An 11,086-nucleotide genomic window follows, 5' to 3' on the forward strand; every position below is an offset into this window, starting at 1 on the left:
GCTTTTTGTATTTATAGATATAATTACCAAGGAAGAACAAGCAGGAAATAATAAAGAATAAACATGGCAGGATTGAGCTTTCTATCTCCACTATAGTATGTAAGCTTTAGTTTAAGTACTTCATTGATCATTCAGGCTCAATTAGCCATACAGATAACAGACTCAATCATTGTACTAATGTGTAATATAGATCGTTAACAAAATTAGCCTAAAGGTTTTTACTTTAAATTGGACACCAGACGTTTGATGATTTAAACTTCCAATCATTGTGAGCGTTAGAATAACAACAGAATTTATTGCAAGATTTTTCAATCAACTCATAAACTACCTACAGGAATAAATAAGCGATTAGATATATGCATAAAGGCAAACAATCCATGAATTATACATCACAGTAATGTGCCAAACCAAGGATAAACACCATTATATAACTCAGGATAAACACCAAAATATAATAACTCGCGATAAACACCATGATATAACTCAGGATAAACACCATGAAATAACTCAGGATAAACACCATTATATAAGTGAAAAACACCATGATATAACTCAGGATAAACACCATGATATAACTCAGAATAAACACCATGGTATAACTCAGGATAAACACCATGATATAACTATTAAACACCATGATATAACTCAGGATAAACACCATGATATAACTGAGGATTAACACCATGATATAACTGATAAACACCATGATATAACTCAGAATAAACACCATGATATAACTCATGATAAACACCATGATATAACTCATGATAAACACCATGATATAACTCAGGATAAACACCATGATATAACTCAGGATAAACACCATGATATAACTCATGATAAACACCATGATAAAACCCATGATAAACACCATGATATAACTCAGGTCTAACACCATGATATAACTCGGGATAAACACCATGATATAACTCATGATAAACACCATGATAAAACACAGGATAAAACACAGGATAAAACACAGGATAAACACCATGATATAACTCAGGATAAACACATAACTCAGGAAAAACACCACGATATAACTTATGATAAACACCATGATATAACTCAGGATAAACACCATGATATAACTCATGATAAACACCATGATATAACTCAGGATAAACACCATGATATAACTCATGATAAACACCATGATATAACTCAGGATAACAACCTAATTGTTTTATTCCTTTGCATAATTACTTAATTATTTACAAATAAACAACCAACTAACAACAATCTATCCTTAATTATATTAATAAAATCAAACACAAAATAAAAACTTTTTATGAGAGTTGAGAAAAACCCTTAACAAGGCATTCAATACTAAAATTTCAATATCATAAACTGTAAAATAATTGCCATTATCATTTTGATTTTTTTTAAATAAACAAAAAAGCTTTACATCTTTGTTAATAGTTATTATGAAGAACTAAAATATTTACACAGGACATTTGAAACTTCTTACCTGATTGCATAGAAAAAATGGTATCCTAAGCTACAATAACATCCCTTGAGCAATGTATCAAAACAGAAACTTTAATAACTGACACAGTTTTACACCAGTTAGCCAGTAGTGTTTGGTCCATTACCGTATCTCTACCAATACTCAACACCTTAACAGTTTATGCAATATTATTTGTCATTGTAGCATATTTCAATCTTTTTTGTTTGTTTAAATTTGTGTTTATAACCTGATATTCTACTTTCTACATCCTAATAATTTAATGGCAACTTTATCCAAGCATAAGAACTTATTTCATTCCTAGTTACAAAGATCAACATTTAGTGTTTGTGTATCATCTTTTATTACAATCTTACTACAATTTTACAGTTTGTAGGATTAATTGTTATAAATTATCCTTTTGTTATAATCCATGCATATTATGCTTTAAAAGATTATTTATATTGTTAACGGATTTCAAAAAAGTAACCACCGGTCCACAAAAGAGTGTAATATATGACAAACAATTTTTAAAGTTCACAGATGAAACAGATCATTCTAAAGAATTTTTAAAATTACATGTATATTTTGTAATTAATCATAGCTTAAAAGTTAATTTCAGTATTCAAGTAAATTCCCCAACACATTCAAGGAGTCATAACAAAGACAAAGGAAATACCTTTATGATGATATACACATGTTCTATGTAACATCACAGACAAGAAAACATTTTACCCCCATCTGCCTTCCATACCCCAATATAGGAAAAATAATTTAAAGCTTGTTGAAAACCCAGTCGAAATTGTTTATCTAAGAATGCTTTGGTCTCAAAAGAGTACCCTCGTTAAAAAGAACTGTACTTTATAAATTTACCAGCAAGAGGCATCTAATTCAGTTGTTATTTTTAAACAGATTTTAATAAGGCTTTTGTATTTTTGTCAGTATATGTTAATTGGAAATACATGTAATTTCGGCATAGTTATTTGTTCAGTTTTAGTGGAGCTTGATTGGTTATTGTTAGCTCAGTGTTACTTAAATGTACCACGGGTACTCTAAAGTATACTAAAATGTACCACGGGTACGGAATATATATTAAAACATACTCAGGAATTCTAACACTAAATGGTTGTTATCTGCTTTTTTCAAGTTAACAATGTTCATATTTATGTTAATATTTTGAACAAGACTATTGCAAAGCAATAAAAGTCCCTTACTGGCTCCACCATTGTCAGAAATTCCACCATTGTCAGAATATTTTTTTATTTGTTGCCATAGCAACCAGAATTTTTGACATAGGAACACAATAAAATGACGTGCATAATGTCCATATTGCCATCTATCCATGTTCCAAGTTTCATGAAAAAATATTTAGAACTTTTAATATTATCGTAGGATCCAGAAAACCACCATTTTCAGCAGTATTTCTAGCCTATTTGTTGCCATAGCAACCAGAATTTTAGACGTAGGAACGAAATGAAATGACATGCATAATGTCCATATTGCCATCTATTCATGTTCCAAGTTTCATGAAAAAATATTAAGAACTTAATAAGTTTTCGGCAGGATCCAGAAAACCACCATTTTCAGCAGTATTTCTAGTCTATTTGTTGCCATAGCAACCAGAATTTTGACGTATGAACAAAATGAAATGACATGCATAATGTCCATATTGCCATCTATCCATATTTCAAGTTTCACGAAAAAATATTAAGAACTTTTATATTATCGCAGGATCCAGAAAAAAACAACCATTTTCAGCAGTATTTCTAGTCTATTTGTTGCCATAGCAACCAGAATTGTTGACGTATGAACAAAATGAATAACGTGCGTAATGTCCATACTGCCATCTATCCATGTTTCAAGTTTCATGAAAAAATATTAAGAACTTTTAAAGTTATCGCAGGATCCAGAAAAAACACCATTTTCAGCAGTCTAGTCTATTTGTTGCCATAACAACCAGAATTGTTGGCATATGAACAAACTGGAATGACGTGAATAATGTCCATATTGCCATCTATCCATATTTCAAGTTTCATGAAAAAATATTAAGAACTTTTAAAGTTATCGCAGGATCCAGAAAAGTGTTGACGGACGGACGGAGACAAAACCATAAGTCCCCTCTGGTGAAACCGGTAGGGGACTAAAAATGACCTCTATTTTATTGAAACTCATACTCAAGTAAGAATGTTGAGGCAGATTTTGTTCAAAGAAAATTTTCACGACATAGAGATTTTTGGGAGGAATACAACTTGGGTACAGTCTAAATTGGTTGCTTACGTTTTAGTATATTTCCTGTACCCAGGGCCGTAGCCAGGGTTTTGAAAAGGGGGGTGCGAATTTTTGCCATCGAGGATTGTTATTGAGCACAGAAGAGTCAAAGGGGTATGTTGCGGGAGGGGATGTTCCTCCTGCAATCGGTGGCTTTGGAGGTCCTCCCCCTAGAGAATTTTGAACATGAAACGTAAACTCCTGCATTCTGGTCACTTTCAACTGTATTTAGAGACTGAAGTTATAGAGCATTTATATATAAAATTTCACTTTCATTGACCAAACTCAGTGACTGATGATATGAATATGATATAGCATACATGTATTCCCCACCACGTTTTTCAATAACCACCTTTTTCGATCAGTCAAGGATATATATCATTTTATACGGTGTTTAACGCTACCCTGGTATGCGCGCACACACTTTGTTTGCATATGTAACAACACATTTATAGAATGTAAAATCAACAATAACAACGGTATAAAATATCAAAACACTCTAGCTTTGCTCTAAACATGCTAATAGTGTATTTGTTCAACAAACACTGATTAACAAAATGGGGTCTTCTCTTATGTTCATCAATACTAAAAAGAAATCAAAATGGTATAACAGGTTACTTTATTTATTTTTTAACTATTTTTAACAAATTAGCTTTTTTTTTCTAAACAAATTTCAGAAACATATAACTCTCTAGGCATCATTAAGACCCTATAACCAAAAACTATACTGGCCCTATGGTATCAAAGTCCTTAACAATGTATACCAGGATGTGAAGAAAAAAGATGAACTTATTTACCTGATATATGCTCAAGGTCCGTCACAGTTGATGAAAATTAAACGTTAACGTCCATCTGATCATATGTTATAACGTTTAAAATTCATTATAACAACTGTTTAAGAATAGGACATTCCTAGTGTCAAGTTTAACATAATTAAAACATTGTGGAAAGTTGTGTATGTGTAGCAGAACAGATGCCATTAAGTGTTGGTAAACTACAAAAAGCTACATTGCTCTGTAACAATGATTTGTTTTCTTGTCATTCAACAGAAAAATATCGAAACTTGGGCATAGCTGATATTTTTTGCTGGAAAACCTTTAGGGGATCCGAAAATTGTTGTACGGGGATATAACAAAAAAAAGACAACTCAGTTTGTCGAAATGCTGTGCACAATGTGTTCTTGTTATAAATCGTGGTATTAATGCAAAGTTATTAACCAGTGGCTCATAAATCTTCGGCAATAGTCGAAGGGTGTCCTTTGATTTCAGCCATTTTCGGAAGCTGACATAACATTCCGTTAATTATCATCTAAAAATTTTCTAGCCATTTAGATAATTGTTGAAAATGTTATTGGACTGGGATTTCAACTCGCCATAAGTAGGCTTCAACATTTTGTTTATGGTATCTATTACAGTATAGACATTAATAACGATGACAAAGTACAAACAATCATTTAGTATCAAATTATCTATAAATAAGTATCGATTTTATCCTGATTAGATTGCCAGGTTCATAAATTTTGCCACTATACAGAAACAAATATCTATTTGTAAGAAAGATTCAGATTCCATTTTGGCGGGGACCGGCTTCTTAGATCTTCTAAAAAATTAATGTTGCTGTCACAACTTCTGTTGATTTAAACTATTCTACGGTTAAAACTTGTAAATAAAATCACGCGCTATCTTGGAAATGAAATAATCGAGAAAATATTATGACCTGTCGGATGCATATTGAATACAACCATTTTAACGCTTAAATACGAAGACTCACTGGGTTCCTGGAAAAAATAAATAACCGTTTTTTGCGTCCAATAAAGTTGGGTGCAACTTATAGTACACTTTTTTACTCGTCCAAAAAGATTGGGTGCGAACGCACCCAACGCACCCCCCTGGCTACGGGTATGCACCGGGTTACATTTTAGTACACTTAAGAGTACCCTTCGTACATTTGAGTAGTACCTGAGCCGACAGTGACCAATCAACCATTTATGTGGACAGGTGCTTTATAATCATAAGTAGTTTGTTAACTAATTATACAGACTATAAGCAAGGAAGGCACTTAACGCTTTTATGGCATTTTTTAAAGGCATCTTATACGGCATCGTTTAAAGGAAGTCCCTTCTAAAACAAGGGCTAGTTTGTAAAAACATGCATTCCCCCCCATATGGGCTGTCAGTTGTGGCAGCCTTTGTGTGAATATATTTTTGTCACTGTGACCTTGACCTTTGACCTAGTGACCTGAAAATCAATAGGTCATCTGCCAGTCATGATCAATGTACCTATGAGTTTCATGTTTATAGGCCCTAATAATTCTTGAGTTATCATCAGGAATCCATTTCCTGTTTCGAGTCACTGTGACCTTGACCTTTGACCTAGTGACCTGAAAATGAATAGGGGTCATCGCCAGTCATGATCAATGTTCCGATGAAGTTTCATGATTCTATGTGTTAGCATTCTTGAGTTATCATCCGGAAACCATTTTTACTGTTTCAAGTCACTGTGACCTTGACCTTTGACCTAGTGACCTGAAAATCAATAGAGGTCATCTGCTAGTCATGATCAATGTACCTATGAAGTTTCATGATCCTAGGCTTAAGCATTCTTGATTTATCATCCGGAAACCATTTTACTGTTTCGAGTCACTGTGACCTGGACCTTTGACCAAGTGACCTGAAAATCAATAGGGGTCATTTGCCGTCATGATCAATATATCTATCAAGTTTCATGGTCCTGGGCCTAAGCATTCTTGAGTTTATCTTCCGGAACCATTTTACTATTTCAAGTCACTGTGACCTTAACCTTTGACCTAGTGACCTGTAAAATCATTAGAAGTCATCCTGCCAGTCATGATCAATGTACCTATGAAGTTTCATGACCCTTATAGGCCCTAAGCGTTCTGGAGTTATCATCCGGAAACCATCTGATGGATGGACGGACAGACCGACATGTGCAAATACTATACCCTCTCTTCTTCGAATGGGGAGCATAAAAAATCCAGTTAGGTAGACAGTTTCATCCATGTAAGCATGTGCAGACTGCACAGGCTATTATTGGACAACACTTTACACACAGGCATTACTGCAGACTGCACAGGCTAATATTGGACAACACTTTACACACAGGCATTACTGCAGACTGCACAGGCTAATATTGGACAACACTTTACACACAGGCATTACGCCATATTGGACAACACTTTACACACAGCATTACGCCCATAGTGGACAACACTTCACACACAGGCATTACCCCCATATTGGACAACACCTTACACACATGCTAATATTGGACAACACTTTACACACAGGCATTACAGGCTAATATTGGACAACACTTTACACACAGGCATTACAGGCTAATATTGGACAACACTTTACACACAGGCATTACGCCAGGCTAATATTGGACAACACTTTACACACAGGCATTACACCAGGCTAATATTGGACAACACTTTACACACAGGCATTACGCCAGGCTAATATTGGACAACACTTTACACACAGGCATTATGCCAGGCTAATATTGGACAACACTTTACACACAGGCATTACGCCAGGCTAATATTGGACAACACTTTACACACGCCAGGTTCTAATATTGGACAACACTTTACACACAGGCATTATGCCAGGCTAATATTGGACAACTCTTTACACACAGGCATTACGCCAGGCTAATATTGGACAACACTTTACACACAGGCATTACGCCAGGCTAATATTGGACAACACTTTACACACAGGCATTTTTTGCCCAGTTTTTCCAGAGCAAGGCTTATATTTGTTTTGCTGTTAAAGGGGACCTAGGCATCAACCACGACGACGAAGAAAAAGAAAAGTTGTAAAATACGTTGTTTTTTACAATTATTAGTTTATATTGATTAAAATATCACGACTGGTATATTACATTACTTGAGAAAAGTTGGTTAGTTTTCATATGTTTCAGTGTATTCTGTAATAATTTTAGTGGGTATGTCTACCAGGTTACTACCAGTTACTATAAATAACGCCAGTAGATTGATCATCATCGTCACGTGGTAAACCCAGGGAATACAATTGTGCATGCGTAGAGAATTGTAATATTTATATATAAAATTATCAAATTTACTTTAGTTAGTTATTATAGTGTGTATATCGTTATGTCACCTAATTTTCGCTATGTACTTTCGATTTCACATCGCAAAATGGTATTACCGAATATACTGAATATACTGGACAGTTTTGTCAAAATCTGTCAAACTGTTAAGAAGGAGGTGTTAAAAGACAAAGTTTTCCAAACACATACATGCATGCACTAAGTGATGACTGACAACACTGATGCTAAAAGCTCTTATTAGCACTTAAACTTCCTTTAAGAATAAAAAACAGTCATAAATTAATACCATAGCATATACGGTACTGGAAAAATCCTACATTCACGCACTGCACCATTGACCTACTTTAAAAATCATTGCTTACTACCAGATTCAATCACCATTGACGTCACTGCATTTAACATGGTTATTGTATATTTCATGAATTAGCAGTTGGCCAAGTCTCACCCTATGGTAACTTGATCGAGCCTGCGGGAAACATATAAACAGAGGGTAATGCAGTGGTTTAGCTTTCAGGACAACCAAGCGAGGTTATCTAGATTAATCATGATACAAGATTGCAAAGGCATTCAGTCATATGAGCTCGCTATAGTTTATTGCCACTATAGTCAGGTAAATGGGTCTTAATGATTAACAATTGTGGTATATAATAAACAAAGAAAACACACCCATTTCCATACTGCATTTTTTTATATGTAATTAGCATGCAACAATGTATATGAATTTTCAAACTAACAATGTCCAAGCAATTTTTTAGGAAACATTTGCGCAATAAAAATTGGGAAAATCTGCGTCTGGAAATCTTCTAATTAGGAAATTGGTATTTCATGTTTTGCTATCTTCATGTGGGATTTCTTTATTTTACCCGGATTTGGTAAGTGCCGTTACGTCACTTTCGGTACTTAGTAAAGAAGGAACAAGAGCACCGCAATACGAGTGCCACGCTCAGCTGCTGGTGCAGTTTTGAAATAATGAAAGCTTGTCAGATTATTTTTTTAGAGGTCACAGTGACCGTGACCTTTGACCTAGTGGGACTGTAGGTTGAAGCACTTTATTTAAGAGCAATGTTCAAAACTTAAACAAAATGTTCAGGTTTTAGCACGACGCGGACGGCGGAAGACACGACGAGCTGGTTATGACAATACTCTGTTTTCTCTCCAAAACAACCGAGCTAAAAAATCACTGATATTGTTATGTGTTTTCTTGTTGAGCAATAGCATTTGTAGATTGTTGGCTGTGATATTTTTTTTGTTCAAGTGGTGTTATTTTAAATAGCTATTGTGTGTATATGTCACAAATCTATAATGTGTGCAATTTAACATATTCGTTATGCTATATATCAGCATGGTTGATGCTTATATCATTTATGTGTATTGTAAATTTAGTTTGTAAGTGAACATGTATGATGTTACATAATTATCTGGTATATTTTTGATGCTAGTAATTATCTGGTAAATAATGCTACATATCTGTATTAAAATAAAGCTTGCAATACATTAACTTCCAATATTTTTATTTCATTTGCTATGGGCAATAGTCCATGCACCAATTAATACTTGCTCATGTCTATAACCACAAGAAATTTGGAAAGACAAAATGCACACCTCTAAACAAATATCCAACTAGCTGATTGTTCAATTGATACTCTATTTTTCAGAAGCCCAAGATTATTGAGCAGTCATTCAACCGCACATTTGAAAACAAAACAAGTCTACTTTATCATTATTGAATCATGTTTAAGTGGTGCAGAGAAAAGATTCTGTGTTATACATCACAGTGAGCAAATATGTTAACTTCAAAAACGTATAAAGTAAAGTAAAAAATACATTTAAAATATATTGTAATGTACTCTTATGTAAGTTTTAATTTGCTCAGCAAGCATGAATGTAACGAAAGAAATGAAATGAAAATAATTACTGTCTGGCAAACATCCTCATAACAATGTTTATGAGCCCTCATCACTCAATCCAACAAAAGTAGACTTAAATACAAGGAAGAAAGACCTATGGAGAATAATTGTTAATTCACTGTTGCCCTAATTCATTTGACACTAAATGTCATAATTTGCTTAAATCATTTGACAATAAACATCATAAATGTGTTAACATGGCTTTCAAATACATTATTCAGTGTAAAGTAAAAAGTGAAATGAAGTAATAGGTAGTGCATACAATTTCAGTTATATGTTACCTCTGAATAGCCTACATATGGCAAACATACACTATAAATAATCATTCTTATAGCTGTAGTTTTTCAAAACAATATAGAAGATGAAATAAATAATTACTTAGAAAACACTGTAAATTTATGTTGGGAGCTATTCTTTATTACTACAGGATTGACTAATTAGGCTATAAATCTAAATACAAATGTAATTGCTAAAAGGTGTTATAGCTTACGGACATAATTATGATTTTAATGTCAGCATTTTATTTCTCAATCTAAAACCCCTTCACAAATTATGAACAAGGAATACTTAATAAACATGATAATGGTACCATTGGCAGGATGTTGTTTACTGCATTTAAATTCAAAACAACAAGTTTACGCAGACACATTAACTTGTTTTTGTTAAGAAAATCTGCACCTATAGTTGTGATTCCAACACATTTTACATGTCTTGTATGATTTAGTTTTCATTAAATGCTAATTTAATTGATTTTTGGTAGAATTGTTTTAAAAATATTTTTTTAATCTTCTTATTCCTTATGTCTGATCTGTTTTCAAAAACTAGAACAACAATTGGTCACACTCGCTTTAAGCTGTCCATTCTGATATTTGTATATTACTAAAAAAGTTCAATGTCAAGCATACAGGGGCTTCCACAGGTTCTTTAAGTGTCAAAGGCGCTTAACTGCTGACTCAAATTATTAGATAATTTTGCACTATAAACAATTTCCTGTACATACCTGTTTGATCAACAAAACGGATATATAATAAGGGATGGCACGATTTACCCAAATACACTCAATACACCCCCCCAAATACACCCACATATGCTCAAAATACCCAACCCAACCCCAGAGGGAGTATCACGTGATAGTCAAATGGCGACGTCCATACCGAGACAATATTTTTTTCGCCGTTTTACACCCTTAATACTTTTCTGTTATTTTTTTAAATGACGTTCACTTCCAGCCATATCATAACAAGAGGGCCAAGATGCCCTAGTTCGCTCACCTGAGAGGATTCGGTTCATTCAATCTTTACCAAACGTCAAACTTGACCTAGATATTGTCAAGTTCATCATTATTGAGCCAAAACCGGGCATATGGA

At 33.8% G+C, this 11,086-nt stretch overlaps 2 protein-coding genes across 3 annotated transcripts in view; one reads left to right on the top strand and one right to left on the bottom strand.

Annotated features, from left to right (window-relative positions):
* LOC127876905 (high affinity cAMP-specific and IBMX-insensitive 3',5'-cyclic phosphodiesterase 8B-like) overlaps positions 1 to 1,623 on the bottom strand; it is a 140,868-nt gene extending 139,245 nt beyond the window's left edge. The window contains exon 1 of the mRNA XM_052422412.1: positions 1,472 to 1,623. The gene's annotated coding sequence lies outside the window, so the exon portion shown is untranslated. The remainder of the gene's footprint in view (positions 1 to 1,471) is intronic.
* LOC127876904 (high affinity cAMP-specific and IBMX-insensitive 3',5'-cyclic phosphodiesterase 8B-like) overlaps positions 1 to 11,086 on the top strand; it is a 406,208-nt gene that overhangs the window by 360,970 nt on the left and 34,152 nt on the right. The gene's annotated exons all lie outside the window — the stretch shown is intronic.

This window comes from Dreissena polymorpha, chromosome 4, assembly GCF_020536995.1.
Source record: "Dreissena polymorpha isolate Duluth1 chromosome 4, UMN_Dpol_1.0, whole genome shotgun sequence".
NCBI classification, from domain to species: Eukaryota; Metazoa; Mollusca; class Bivalvia; order Myida; family Dreissenidae; genus Dreissena; species Dreissena polymorpha.